We start from the raw sequence: 15,373 nt of genomic DNA, 5'->3' as shown, positions 1-15,373 counted from the left end.
GTGACAGTCAATTCTCCCACAGCAAGGTCTCAAAAGCAGGAATCAGCCAGTTAAGCTGTTTGACCAAATAACCAGTTAACCAATAGTGCTGGTTGAGTGACAAACATTAGCCTGGACCATCGGGACCTTTTACATCGACCCAAACTCCGCTTAATATCTCACCTGAAAACGAAACCTGAACATTGTGCTGGAGTGGCAGCTGAGGATTGACGGAGGATTTTGAAACCCAGCTGTGTGGGCAGAGGCTGAGGTGGACACAGAAACAGTCCAGGCCTCCTAATTTGAATAGGCCCCATCAATCACCAGATCAAACTCTGTGGCAGGCAGCAGCAGCTCACCAGTGGGCAGAAGCAAAATCATGGACGGCAGGTTTCTCTTGGAGCAGGAACCATTCCTGGAACACTCTGGTAAGGGGAGAGGCCAATTATTTCTCGTTGGACCCAGAGTGAAAGAAAATAAATCCGCTCAATATTCTGAGATTCTTCTGGCTCCTCTTATCACCAGATTGGCGAGTGGAGGGACAGGTCTGGTGTTTAAAATGTCTGTCGGGTCTCAACTACATCATCAGAGCCCTACCTGCATGTTCAAAGTAGAACCTGGTGCCTCTCGCAGCTGTGTCGCCCGCTCCCTCAGAACTGGATTTCAGGCGTGCAATTCATGGAAATGGTATGGCGTCCATGTGGGTTAAGTGCCACTAGATATATTTTAAATAAAATAAGAGAAGCAAAGAGTACCGGCAGCATGGTAGCACAGTGGTTAGCACAATTGCTTCACAGCTCCAGGGTCCCAGGTTCGATTCCCAGCTTGGGTCACTGTCTGTGCGGAGTCTGCACATCCTCCCCGTGTGTGCGTGGGTTTCCTCCGGGTGCTCCGGTTTCCTCCCACAGTCCAAAGACGTGCAGGTTAGGTGGATTGGCTATGCTAAATTGCCCTTAGTGTCCAAAATTGCCCTCAGTGCAGGGGTAGACTACAGTGACCGGGTCTCTGGCACGAGGTCCGGCTCTGGGGCTCAGAAGGGAAGGGGGGAGATTAGGAGAGCACTAGTTATCGGGGACTCAATAATTAGAGGTACAGACAGGAGGTTCTGTGGGCACGGGCGAGACTCTCGGGTGGTTTGTTGCCTCCCGGGTGCCAGGGTCCATGACGTCTCTGATCGTGTCTTCAGAATCCTTAAGGGGGAGGGGGAGCAGCCAGAAGTCGTGGTGCACATTGGTACCAGCGACGTAGGTAGGAAAAGGGTTGTGGATGTAATAAACGAGATTAGGGAGTTAGGCTGGAAGTTAAAAGCCAGGACAGACAGAGTTGGCATCTCTGGTTTGTTGCCGGTGCCACCTGATAGCGAGGCTAGGAATAGGGAGTGAGTGCAGTTGAACACCTGGCTGCAGGAATGGTGTAGGAGGGAGGGCTTCAGGTATTTGGATAATTGGAGCGCATTCTGTGGAAGATGGGACCTGTACAAGCAGGACGGGTTGCATCCGAACCAGAGGGGCACCAATATCCTGGGAGGGAGGTTTTCTAGTACTCTTCGGGAGGGTTGAAACTAATTTGGCAGGGGAATGGGAACCGGATTTGTAGTCCAGCAACTAAGGTAGCCAATGTTCAGGCCGTCAAAGTGTGTAGTGAGGCAGTGGGGAAGGGAACACTGACAAAGGAGTACTTGCAGGCACGGAGATGGGTTAAGTGTGTATATTTCAACGCAAGGAGCATCAGGAATAAGGTGGGTGAACTTAAGGCATGGATCGGTACTTGGGACTACGATGTGCTGGCCATTACGGAAACTTGGATAGAAGAGGGGCAGAAATGGTTGTTGGAGGTTCCTAGTTATAGTAAGATTAGGGAGGGTGGTAAAAGAGGTGGGGGGGGGGTTGCTTTATTAATTAGAGATAGTATAACAGCTGCAGAAAGGCAGTTCAAGGAGGATCTGCCTACTGAGGAAGTATGGGTTGAAGTCAGAAATAGGAAAGGAGCAGTTTTCTATAGGCCCCCCAATAGCAGCAGAGATGTGGAGGAACAGATTGGGAAACAGATTTTGGAAATGTGCAGAAGTCACAGGGTAGCAGTCATGGGTGACTTCAACTTCCCAAATATTGAGTGGAATCTCTTTAGATCAAATAGTTTGGATGGGGTGGAGTTTGTGCAGTGTGTCCAGGAAGCTTTTCTAACACAGTATGTAGATTGCCCGACCAGAGGGGAGGCCATATTGATTTGGTACTTGGCAATGAACCAGGGCAAGTGATAGATTTGTTAGTGGGGAAGCATTTTGGAGATAGTGACCATAATTCTGTGACTCTCACTTTAGTAATAGAGAGGGATAGGTGCGTGCAACAGGGCAAGGTTTACAATTGGGGGAAGGGTAAATACGATGTTGTCAGACAAGAACTGAAGTGCATAAGTTGGGAACATAGGCTGTCAGGGAAGGACACAATTGAAATGTGGACCTTGCTCAAGGAACGGATACCTTGATATGTATGTCCCTGTCAGGCAGGGAAGAGATGGTCGAGTGAGGGAACCATGGTTGGCAAGAGAGGTTGAATGTCTTGTTAAGATGAAGAAGGACCTTTGCTGGACCTTTGGCTTTGATTTTTATGTCATCATTGGCTACAGGAATAGTGCCAGAGGACTGGAGGACAGCAAATGTGGTCCCTTTGTTCAAAAAGGGGAGCAGAGACAACCCCGGCAACTATAGACCAGTGAGCCTCACGTCTGTAGTGGGTAAAGTCTTGGAGGGGATTATAAGAGACAAGATTTATAATCATCTAGATAGGAATAATATGATCAGGGATAGTCAGCATGGCCTTGTGAAGGGTAGGTCATGCCTCACAAACCTTATTGAGTTCTTTGAGAAGGTGACTGAACAGGTAGATGAGGGTAGAGTAGTTGATGTGGTGTATATGGATTTCAGCAAAGCGTTTGATAAGGTTCCACACGGTAGGCTATTGCAGAAAATACGGAGGCTGGGGATTGAGGGTGATTTAGAGATGTGGATCAGAAATTGGCTAGCTGAAAGAAGACAGAGGGTGGTGGTTGATGGGAAATGTTGAGAATGGAGTACAGTCACAAGTGGAGTACCACAAGGATCTGTTCTGGGGCCGTTGCTGTTTGTCATTTTTATCAATGACCTAGAGGAAGGCGCAGAAGGGTGGGTGAGTAAATTTGCAGACGATACTAAAGTCGGTGGTGTTGTCGATAGTGTGGAAGGATGTAGCAGGTTACAGAGGGATATAGATAAGCTGCAGAGCTGGGCTGAGAGGTGGCAAATGGAGTTTAATGTAGAGAAGTGTGAGGTGATTCACTTTGGAAGGAATAACAGGAATGCAGAATATTTGGCTAATGGTAAAGTTCTTGGAAGTGCGGATGAGCAGAGGGATCTAGGTGTCCATGTACATAGATCCCTGAAAGTTGCCACCCAGGTTGATAGGGTTGTGAAGAAGGCCTATGGAGTGTTGGCCTTTATTGGTAGAGGGATTGAGTTCCGGAGTCGGGAGGTCATGTTGCAGCTGTACAGAACTCTGGTACGGCCGCATTTGGAGTATTGCGTACAGTTCTGGTCACCGCATTATAGGAAGGACGTGGAGGCTTTGGAGCGGGTGCAGAGGAGATTTACCAGGATGTTGCCTGGTATGGAGGGAAAATCTTATGAGGAAAGGCTGATGGACTTGAGGTTGTTTTCGTTGGAGGGAAGAAGGTTAAGAGGAGACTTAATAGAGGCATACAAAATGATCAGGGGGTTGGATAGGGTGGACAGTGAGAGCCTTCTCCCGCGGATGGAAATGGCTGGCACGAGGGGACATAACTTTAAACTGAGGGGTAATAGATATAGGACAGAGGTCAGAGGTAGGTTCTTTACGCAAAGAGTAGTGAGGCCGTGGAATGCCCTACCTGCTACAGTAGTGAACTCGCCAACATTGAGGGCATTTATAAGTTTATTGGATAAACATATGGATGATAATGGCATAGTGTAGGTTAGATGGCTTTTGTTTCGGTGCAACATCGTGGGCCGAAGGGCCTGTACTGCGCTGTATTGTTCTATGTTCTATGTAAGGAGACTTATGTAAGGCTGAGGAAACAAGGTTCAGACAGGGCGCTGGAGGGATACAAGATAGCCAGGAGGGAACTGAAGAAAGGGATCAGGAGAGCTAAGAGAGGGCATGAAAAATCCTTGGCGGGTAGGATCAAGGAAAACCCCGAGGCCTTTTACACATATGTGAGAAATATGAGAATGACTAGAGCGAGGGTAGGTCCGATCAAGGACAGTAGCGGGAAATTGTGTATTGAGTCTGAAGAGATAGGAGAGGTCTTGAACGAGTGCTTTTCTTCAGTATTTACGAATGAGAGGGGCCATATTGTTGGAGAGGACAGTGTGAAACAGACTGGTAAGCTCGAGGAGATACTCGTTAGGAAGGAAGATGTGTTGGGCATTTTGAAAAACTTGAGGATAGACAAGTCCCCTGGGCCTGACGGGATATATCCAAGGATTCTATGGGAAGCAAGAGATGAAACTGCAATCATTGGCAATGATCTTTTCGTCCTCACTGTCAACAGGGGTGGTACCAGGGGATTGGAGAGTGATGAATGTTGTGCCCCTGTTCAAAAAAGGGAATAGGGATATCCGTGGGAATTACAGGCCAGTTAGTCTTACTTCGGTGGTAGGCAAAGTAATGGAAAGGGTCCTGAGGGATAGGATTTCTGAGCATCTGGAAAGACATTGCTTGATTAGGGATAGTCAGCACGGATTTGTGAGGGGTTGGTCTTGCCTCACAAGTCTTATTGAATTCTTTCAGGAGGTGACCAAGCACGTAGATGAAGGTAAAGCAGTGGATGTAGTGTACATGAATTTTAGTAAGGCATTTGATAAGGTTCCCCATGGTAGGTTTATGCAGAAAGTAAGGAGGTATGGGATAGTGGGGAATTTGGCCAGTTAGATAACAAACTGGCTAACTGTTAAAAGCCAGAGAGTGGTGGTGGATGGCAAATATTCAGCCTGGAGCCAAGTTACCAGTGGCGTACCGTAGGGATCAGTTCTGGGTCTTCTGCTGTTTGTGATTTTCATTAATCACTTGGATGAGGGAGTTGAAGGGTGGGTCAGTAAATTTGCAGACGATATGAAGATTGGTGGAGTTGTGGATAGTGAGGAGGGCTGTTGGTGGCTGCAAAGAGACATAGATAGGATGCAGAGCTGGGCTGAGAAGTGGTAGATGGAGTTTAACCCTGAAAAGTGTGAGGTTGTCCATTTTGGAAGGACAAATATGAATGTGGAATACAGGGTTAACTGTAGGGTTCTTGGCAATGTGGAGGAGCAGAGAGATCTTGGGGTCTATGTTCAGACATCTTTGAAAGTTGCCACTCAAGTGGATATAGCTGTGAAGAAGGCCTATGGTGTGCTAGCGTTCATTAGCAGAGGGATTGAATTTAAGAGCCGAGAGGTGATGATGCAGCTGTACAAACCCTTGGTAAGGCCACATTTGGAGTACTGTGTGCAGTTCTGGTCGCGTCATTTTAGGAAGGATGTGGAAGCTTTGGAAAAGGTGCAAAGGAGATTTACCAGGATGTTGCCTGGAATGGAGAGTAGGTCTTATGAGGAAAGGTTGAGCGTGCTAGGCCTTTTCTCATTAGAACGGAGAAGGATGAGGGGCGACTTGATAGAGGTTTAAAAGATAATCAGGGGAATAGATAGAGTAGACAGTCAGAGACTTTTTCCCCGGGTGGAACAAACCATTACAAGGGGACATAAATTTAAGGTGAATGGTGGAAGATATAGGGGGATGTCAGAGGTAGGTACTTTACCCAGAGAGTAGTGGGGGCATGGAATGCACTGCCTGTGGAAGTAGTTGAGGCGGAAACATTAGGGACCTTCAAGCGGCTATTGGATAGGTACATGGATTACGGTAGAATGATGGGGTGGAGATTAATTTGTTCTGAATCTAGGACAAAAGTTCGGCACAACATCGTGGGCCGAAGGGCCTGTTCTGTGCTGTATTTTCTATGTTCTATGTTCTCAAGTGATTTTATGGTCACTCTTCTGAACATGACCAGAACCCTGAATTCTTTGCACAAACTATAAATGCTGACACTCAATTGCCTTGGGGCTGCTGATGGCACTTTTGAACTTAATAATAATAATAATAATAATAATAACCTTTTATTGTCACAAGTATGAAGTTACTGTGAACAATCTTAAATTGGATCACGCTGAGCCTGGCACATGTTGCGGTCGCGTTGACCCTACTCAACGCGTCCGCCCAGAGACCATCCTCTATCTCTCCCCCCAGCTCCTCCTCCCACTTACGCTTCAGCTCCTCGGTCTGCGTCTCCTCCGAACCCATAAGCTCTTTATATATGTCCGCGACGCTCCCCTCTCCTATCCATCCTCTAGAAACCACCCTATCCTGAATCCCCCTTAGCGGCAGGAGTGGGAAGGTTGGTGCCTGCTTCAGCAAAAAGTCCCGCACCTGTAAATATCAAAATTCATTTCCCCCCGCTAATGCAAACTTCTCCTCCAGCGCCCTCATACTCAGGAAGCTACCTTCCAAGAACAAGTCCCCCATGCTCTCAATCCCCGCTCTCCAAATTCGGAACCCACCGTCCATCCTCCCTGGGACAAACTGATGGTTATCGCAGATTGGGGACCATACCGACGCCTCCTCTGCTCCCATATGTCTCCTCCACTGCCCCCAGACTCTCAGGGCCGCCACCACCACTGGACTGGTGGAGTACCGCGCCGGCAGGAACGGCAGGGGCGCCGTCACCAATGCCCCCAAACTTATGCCCTTACACGAAGCTGCCTCCATGCGCACCCACGCCGGCTCACTCCCCACCAGCCACCTCCTAACCATGGCTATATTAGCCGCCCAGTAGTAATTGCTGAAAGTCCCCCCGACTCCGCTCGAGCATTGCCCTCTTCACCCGCGGGGTTTGCCGCCCCACACAAAGCCCACGATAATCTTATTGATCCGCTTAAAAAAGGACCACGGGATGAAGATGGGGAGGCACTGGAAAACGAATAGGAACCTCGGGAGGACCGTCATTTTTACCAACTGCACCCTACCCGCCAGAGATAACGGGAGCGCATCCCATCTCCGGAAATCCTCCTTCATCTGGTCCACCAGCCGGACCAAGTTCAATTTGTGTAGCCTGTCCCAATCCCTCGCCACCTCAATACCCAGGTACCTAAAACTGTCCCCTACCAATCTAAACGGCAGTTCCCCCAGCCGCCTCTCCTGACCTCTCGCCTGAACCACAAACAACTCGCTCTTCCCCATATTGAGCTAGTACCCCGAAAACCGACCGAATTCGCCCAAGATTCCCATAATTTCCACCATCCTCTCCATTGGGTCTGAGACAAACAACAGTAAGTCATCCGCATACAGCGAGTCTCTGTGCTCCACCACCCCACGGACCAACCCCTTCCAACCCCTTGAGGCCCTCAGAGCAATTGCCAGCGGCTCTATCGCCAGCGCAAACAGCAGTGGGGAGAGGGGACATCCCTGTCACGTCCCCGTTGTAGCCTGAAATAGTCCAAAGTCGTCCTGTTTATCCGTATACTAGCCACCGGAGCCCGGTAAAGCAACCTAACCCAGTCAACAAAGCCCCTTCCAAACCTGAACCGCTCCAGCACCTCCCATAAATAATCCCACTCGACCCGGTCAAAGGCTTTTTCCGCGTCCATCGCAACCACCAACTTCCCCACCTTCCAGGAGCATCATGATCATGTTTAGCAACCTTCTTACATTGGCCGCCTGCAGCCTACCCTTAACGAACCCTGTCTGGTCCTCCCCTATAATGTCCGGTACACAGTCCTCAATCCTAGAGGCCAGAATTGTGGCCAGAAGTTTGGCGTCCACGTTCAGCAAGGATATCGGCTTATAAGAACCACACAGCTCCGGGTCCTTGACCCTTTTCAGAATGAGCGAGATCATGGCCTGTGACATCGTCTGGGGTAGAACCCCTCTTTCCTTAGCCTCGTCAAAGACCTTCAACAGCACCGGCCCCAATACTCCGGAGAACTTTTTATAGAACTCGACTGGGTACCCCTCCGGTCCTGGGGCCTTACCCGACTGCATGGCCTTCAGACTATCTCCTCCAGCCCGATCGGGGCCCCCAGCCCTTCTACCAGCTCTCCATCCACCTTCGGGAAAGTCAGCCCATCCAAAAAGTGCCTCATCTCCTCCAGCTCCCCAGGGGGTTCCGACCTATACAACCTACTATAAAAGTCCCAAAAGGTCTTGCTCACCCCTGCCGAGTCCCCAACTAAGTTCCCATCCCCGTCAATAACTTTCTCTATTTCCCTAGCGGCCTCCCTCTTTCTGAGCTGCTGTGCAAGCATCCTGCTGGCCTTCTCCCCGTGCTCGTAAATCGCCCCCCTTCGCCTTTCTGAGCTGTTCCACTGCCCTCCGGGTGGTTAATATTCCAAATTTCGCCTGCAGCCTCCGGCGTTCCCTTAAAAGCCCTGCCCCTGGAGCCTCCGCATACCACCTATCCACTCTTAGAATCTCTTTTACCAGTCGGTCCGTTTCTGCCCTATCTGTCCTATCCCTGTTAGCCCGGATCGAGATCAGTTCTCCTACAAGGTCTGTTTCTATACACAGTCCTGTACTAAATGGGCAGATTTAAGGGAGGGATGTAATTAGAACTGCTGATGGTTTACATCCCTGAGGTTAGAGACACAATGCTTCTGACCACCGTCTTCTCTTGGTCAGTGACATCTGTAGACGTAGATAGGAGCAGAATGGATGTTCAGTTGTGCTCGAGGAGCTTGCTGACACGATACTCCAAATCACTTTCTGCAGCAAGACAGGAGTTCCACACATGCGACCAGCACCAGTGGTTAGCACTGCTGCCACACAGCGCCAGAACCCAGGTTCAAATCCGGCCTTGGGTGGCTGTGTGGAGTTTGCACGTTCTCTCCGTGTCTGCGTGGGTTTCTTCCGGGTGCTTCAGTTTCCTCCCATAGTCCAAAGATGTGCAGGTTAGGTGGATTGGCCATGATAAAATTGCCCCTTAGTGTTGAAAGATGCGCAGGTTAGGTGGGGTTGCGGGAATCTGGTCTACTTTATCCCCTGCTTATGCAGACTCGTCTTCTGTTCCATTCCACAATTAGGTTGGAATCACAGCACTTCTGATCCCTTCGGCTACTCAAGTCACAGACCAAGACTTCTGGAATATTCTGTCACATGCAGCACCATTTTACCCTGTCAAATCCCCCTTCATAAAAAAGGATTCAGGCAGACAGTAGCTTAGATTTTGCTACATTGATGTGTCGTAACCTTTTTTGAAACAATATTGCACATTCAAACTATCGTACGGTGTTCATTGAGAAAGTTACAGAAATGTAACAAATTTGTCAGAAAGATTGCAGTAACTTACTGGGACTCCCAAATGAATGCCGAAAAAACACCCAACAGTATTTTAGGCCACAAGACATAGGAACAGGAGGAAGCCTTTTGGCCCATTGAGGCTGCTCTGCCATTCAATGAGGTCAAGGCTGATCAGATATAATCCTCAACTCCACTTTCCCGCCTTATCCCCATAAACATTGATTCTCTTACTGGTTAAAAATCTGTCTATCCCAGCCTTGAACAGACTTACTGGCCCAGCCTCCACAGCTCTCCATGCGGTAAAGAATTCCACAGATTCACCACCCTCAGGGAAGAAATTCCTCCTCGACTCTGACTTCCATGGGTGACCCCTGAATCAGATTATATCTCTGGTCCTGGACTCTCCCACAAGAGGAAACAACCTCGCAGCATCTACCCTGTCAAGCCCCCTAATTTGTAGTTAATCACGTATTAATTCCAATCTCAAGGACGGCAAGGTGGCACAGTGGTTAGCACTGCTGCCTTACGACGCCGAGGACCCGGGTTCGATCCCGGCCCCGGGTCACTGCCGGGTGGAGTTTGCACATTCTCCCCGTGACTGCGTGGGTCTTAACCCTCACAACCCAAAGAGATGTGCCGGGTTGAGGTGGATTAGCCATCTCTTTTTATTAAAACAGTAAAAACTATATACAAGGCCAAACGGTACAAAGACTAATTTTGTGTTGGAGAAACAGGGTACCCTCCCCTCAGTACCAATGTACGGGGAGGGGGGGGTGGATACTCTGATTATTAAAACAGTTCACAACACATTTCTACAAAAAACAAATGGTACAAGCACTAAACTTTGTGCTGGAGAGAATAGATACCCTCGCCTCTGTGCCAACAGAAGGGAAAGGAAGGGGGGGGGGGGTGGAGAGAGAGGAAAGGAGGGTGGTGGGGAGGGAGGGAGTGGTGTGTTGGTGGAGGAGGGCCCAATAGGACACTGCCTGAACTATCAATGGAGGCAGGAAAACAAAAGAACCTTCAATTATGATGTGCCAGATTCTGGGAGTCCCCCAGAGGGGGTGAGGGGTGACAGTGTCAGGCACGAGTGCCAGATTCTGGGAGTCCCCCAGAGGGGGTGAGGGGTGACAGTGTCAGGCACGAGTGCCAGATTCTGGGAGTCCCCCAGAGGGGGTGAGGGGTGACAGTGTCAGGCACGAGTGCCAGATTCTGGGAGTCCCCCAGAGGGGGTGAGGGTCAACACAGTTTCAGGCACGAGTGAGCCCTCCACCCCAATGCAGAGAGCCTCGTGTGCACCCTCCGCTCCCGACACTGGGCGGCTGACCGCTTCGGACAGTTGCCCTCCAGGCCCGAAATCTCCACCACACTGAGCGCAGTGGGCGACACGGGCCCACCAACCAACCCAGGGCCTGCCTTGATCCCGCCACCGGGATCATCGACAGGCGGGATCACCTCAGGCTCCTCCCAGGGTCTCGGGACAGCGGGTGGCGGTGGTGCAGATGCTTGCACCGCCCCCGTTGCCAATAAATTGGGGGGGAGAAAATGAATTGGGCACTCTAAATTTTAAAAGAAATTTTTTCAGAGCCACATGTGACTGGCATTTTAACAGTGGGTTATTTAATCGCTGGATAAAATTAGATTATCACTTTTTAAAGTTTAATTCTGATAAAAGCAAAATCAACCAGCCTTGTTGTGCTCCGAAAAATTGGGGCAAATTAGACTTTAATTCGGACTCCAAACCTGCACCATCTAGCGTCTGGAATAAGAAAGGCGGCCGCCACATGGGAATAACGTCAACTCAGCAGTTCCCCCTCCAAGTCACACACCATCCCGACTTGGAATTGGGTCGCCGTTCCTTCACCGTCACTGTGCCAAGATCCTGCCGCCCCCTCCCCCAACAGCACCGTGGGTGTACCTGAATCACGAGGACTGCAACGGTTCAAACAGCCAACTCACCACCACCATCTCCTGAAGAGCAATTAGGGACGGACGACAACCCATGCGCAAATAAAACAATTGTGAAACACAACTGGGCATCAAACACCAACCACCCTGGAGAATACTAACCACAAATCTATTGTGTTACAGACGACAAAATCTGAATATTGTTGTTTTTTACTTTAACTGGATTGGAAAAGTCTTCCGCCAGGAGGATGTCAAACAACTTCAACCAAATCAATAGGTTCTGATCAGGAAAATGAAAAAGAATAACATATAATCCTTTAAACCACACCATTAATCTTAAAAAAAAAAAAATTGAGAATATCAATTCTTTTTTTCCAATTAAGAGGCATTTTAGCGTGGCCAATCCATCTGCTGCCTCACAGCGGCAGGGACTTACTTGGATGACTGTGTGGAGTCTGCACGTTCTCTCCGTGTCTGCGTGGGTTTCCACTGGGTGCTCCGGTTTCCTCTCACAATCCAAAGATGTGCAGGTTAGGTGGGGTTATGGGGGTAGGGAGGATGCTTTTTTGGAGGGTCTGTGCAGACTTGCCGGGCCGAATGGCCTCCTTCGGCACTGTAGGGGTTTATGAACTGTGAGGACTGAAAGCATCATTTCTCAATGGCAATTGTGTAGAAGCAGTGTTAGTTTGACTGTGTGTGTGGGGGGCAGCACGGTGGCGCAGTGGTTAGCACTGCTGTCTCACGCTGCCAAGGACCCGGGTTTGATCCCAGCCCCGGATCACTGTCCGTGTAGAGTTTGCACATTCTCCCCCTTTCTGTGCGGCTCTCACCCCCACAACCCAAAAAGATGTTGGTGAATTGGCCACGCTAAATTGCCTCTTAATTGGGGAAAATAAAGAATTGGATACTTTCAATTTTAAAAAATTACCAAATAGGCAGAAAATTACAAGAATACAGTCTGGGAGGCCGCACGGTGGCACAGTGGTTAGCACTGCTGCCTCACGGCGCCGAGGTCCCAGATTGGATGCTCTGGGTCACTGTCCGTGTGGAGTTTGCACATTCACCCTGTGTTTGCATGGGTTCCGCCCCCACAAAGCATGCTAGGTGGATTTGCTACGCTAAATTGCCCCTTAATTGGAAAAAATGAATTGTGTACTCTAAATTTAAAAAAAAAAAATTTTTAAGAGTCTGGTACTTTTAATCCAGATTACTTTTGTTGACTTAAAGATTACCCAATAAGTTTCCATCTCGCAACTCTAATGAAACCACAATGGTCAACAGAAAGGCAGGTTAACAAACAAGTGCTTGATCCTCCTTTCCAGCAGTAATGTCTAATAATGATCACAGATCTGGCTATGGCGCGTCATAAGCAATAATTTTCATCAGCAATACATATCCACTCAAACAGAACAGATGAATGTATTTCAGTATTGTGATGGTATCAGAGAATGAAGCCTCCCTGCTGGTGAAGCATCACGCGATCTGACGTCAGCAGTGAGTGTTTGCGTGGGCTTCAGTTCTCCATCTCGGATTGTATGAGCAACATCCCTAATAAAACCTCTCATCGTGTGTGTAAGAATCCAGAGCGTGGGCACCCCCATAGCTTTTGTTATAACTCAAAAAAGCGAAAACTGCCCACTAGCATTGAGGCAAGAAAATTGAATTGACGAGCAAAAGAAAGCTCGTCGACAAAATCGGTGGAGACGGCGTTAAGAGCAGAAACAATTCTCGGGACCGGACGCTCACGGACACGGGCACACACACACACACACACACATTTCTACAAAAAACAAATGGTACAAGCACTAAACTTTGTGCTGGAGAGATTAGATAACCTCGCCTCTGTACCAACAGAAGGGAAAGGAAGGGGGGATGGTGGGGAGAGAGGGGAAAGGAGGGGGGGTAGGGAGGGAGGGAGTGGCGTGTTGGTGGAGGGGGGCCCAATAGGACACTGCCTGAACTATCTATGGAGGCAGAAAAACAAAAGAACATTCAATTACATACACGCACACACATACACACACTCACACACACAGCTGAAGGGGTGGGTTATGAGACCACGCAGGGACTGCGGGAATGGTGATTCAGAAGTCTTCCAACTCTGTACAGGGGGAAAAAGGCCAAACCACAGTCAGGACAAATGGAAACCTTTCTCCGCTGCATTGTGGATAAGGGGATTGCTTGTCCCATACATCCAAAGGATTTGGGAGGGAGGAAGTTGGTTGAAATATAGACCCGAGAAGCTGGGATCCAGAATTGCGTGAAAAACGGGTGCCAGGGATGCACTTGATGAACACATGAAGACTTGGAACACATGAGGAAAGATTCCAATTGTATCGCATAGCAAGTCGAACACTGGAGGACCTAAAGGTCGCAATGTTTCTCAGTTCAGTAGGGCGGAAAACCTTTATGCTGCTACAAAACGTAATTCATCCAGCAAAACTCGGAGGTAAGTTCTGTGTCAAACTAATGAAGGTTTTAGAAGAGCTTTTCTCACCTAGACCGTTGTTCGTAGCAGAAAGCTTCCACTGCTAGTCAGGAAGAAGGTGAAAGTATTTTAAAATTCGCAGTGATTTTAAGAAGACTAGCAAAATACGGCAAGTTTGATACAGCACTTGATGGCAAGCTTCATAATAGGCTAGTTTGTGGAGTCCGCAGTGAAGCTATTCAGAGGAATCTGCCTACTGCAAGCGATTTAACTCTCAAAGCTGCTGTGGAATTTGCCACCTCTATGGAGCTAGCAACGAAAGAAGCTTCAGAGATAGGGGCTGGAGTGAATATCCACAAAACGGATACCACAAGAAACAAGAGTACAACCACATCACCGATATACACAGGTTGGCCACTCAGCGGGGGAAATGCTGGAGTAGAGAAAATAGGTGCAAGAACTGTGCCAAAAGGGTATATTGCCAAAGCATGCTGGGCTCGGAAAACTTCACCAATACCAAGGATACCAAGCCTCAAAATAAGGGGAAGTAGATTTAGGACTGAGTTTGGGAGGAACTTCTTCACCCAAAGGGTTGTGAATCTATGGAATTCCTTGCCCAGTGAAGCAGTTGAGGCTCCTTCATTAAATGTTTTTAAGATAAAGATAGTTTTTTGACGAATAAAGGGATTAAGGGTTATGGTGTTCGGGCCGGAAAGTGGAGCTGAGTCCACAAAAGATCAGCCATGATCTCATTGAATGGTGGAGCAGGCTCGAGGGGCCAGATGGCCTACTCCTGCTCCTAGTTCTTATGATGCGCAAGAAAAAAAACAACATCTAACCGGACTAGTTGTGTCTATAAATTAGTAGGCGAAGGCCAAGACCGCTCAGAAAACGATGCGCCCGGCAACTGCAGGAGCGGTGTGGGGCGATCAACAACATTTCTGGGCCCAAAGAAGATGTGCGGGATAGGGAGATTGGCCACTCTTTTGCAGTCAACCAAATTGAAGAAACGAAACAAACTTAGGAACAAAGCAAAAAGGTCCGCTCCTGTTAGGGGCACTGCCCGAACATAACAAAGATCAACCAAAACTTAAAAATATCAAATGAGAGTGCAATTAAGGGGTCAATAAAACACTCAAAACACTGTGGTGCCCACTGGGCACGGAAGGCCTCGATGGTGCCCGTGGACACAGCATCCTCCCTTTCTAGGGACACCCGGCCGCGAATGTAGCTGCAGAAGAGGGGTAGACAGTCTGATGGGATGATCCCCTCGGTTGCCCGCTGCCAGAAACAATAAATGGCGCGCTTCGCCAGGTCCAGGAGCAGGTTCACAAGGAAGTCCTCCGCCTTCCCTGCCCCTCTCCGCACCGAGTGCCTGTAGATCAGGAGGGTGGGGCGGAAATGCAAACAAAACTTCAACAAGAGCCGACAGAAAACTAAAAAGGGAGTGCAGTCTATAACACGTAACGTAGACGTGGTCCACGGACTCCACAAGGCTGCAAAAATAGCAGGCTTCCTGGGGGCCAGTGAACCGGTGCAGTTGGTGATTGTACGGCACAGCTGCATGCAACACCCTCCACCAAGGTCCTCAAGATTGAGGTGGAGGACTCCTCCACAGAGGGACCTCCAGTGGGGACCTCTGCCGCTAAACGGCAACAAGACACGAGGGTAAGGAGGTGAAGGGTGTACAGCAGTAGCACGTATAGGAAACCCCTCTGCGTGG

The 15,373-nt window shown here is 49.0% G+C and overlaps 1 protein-coding gene across 1 annotated transcript in view; it reads right to left on the bottom strand.

Annotated features, from left to right (window-relative positions):
- The window catches only part of LOC140411050 (monocarboxylate transporter 10-like), a 268,489-nt gene that overhangs the window by 69,141 nt on the left and 183,975 nt on the right, over positions 1 to 15,373 (bottom strand). The gene's annotated exons all lie outside the window — the stretch shown is intronic.

The sequence above is a fragment of the Scyliorhinus torazame genome, chromosome 4, assembly GCF_047496885.1.
Source record: "Scyliorhinus torazame isolate Kashiwa2021f chromosome 4, sScyTor2.1, whole genome shotgun sequence".
Classification (NCBI taxonomy): domain Eukaryota; kingdom Metazoa; phylum Chordata; class Chondrichthyes; order Carcharhiniformes; family Scyliorhinidae; genus Scyliorhinus; species Scyliorhinus torazame.
The sequence above is the reverse complement of the archived record's forward strand: the minus strand, read 5'-3'. Positions and strand labels throughout refer to the sequence as shown.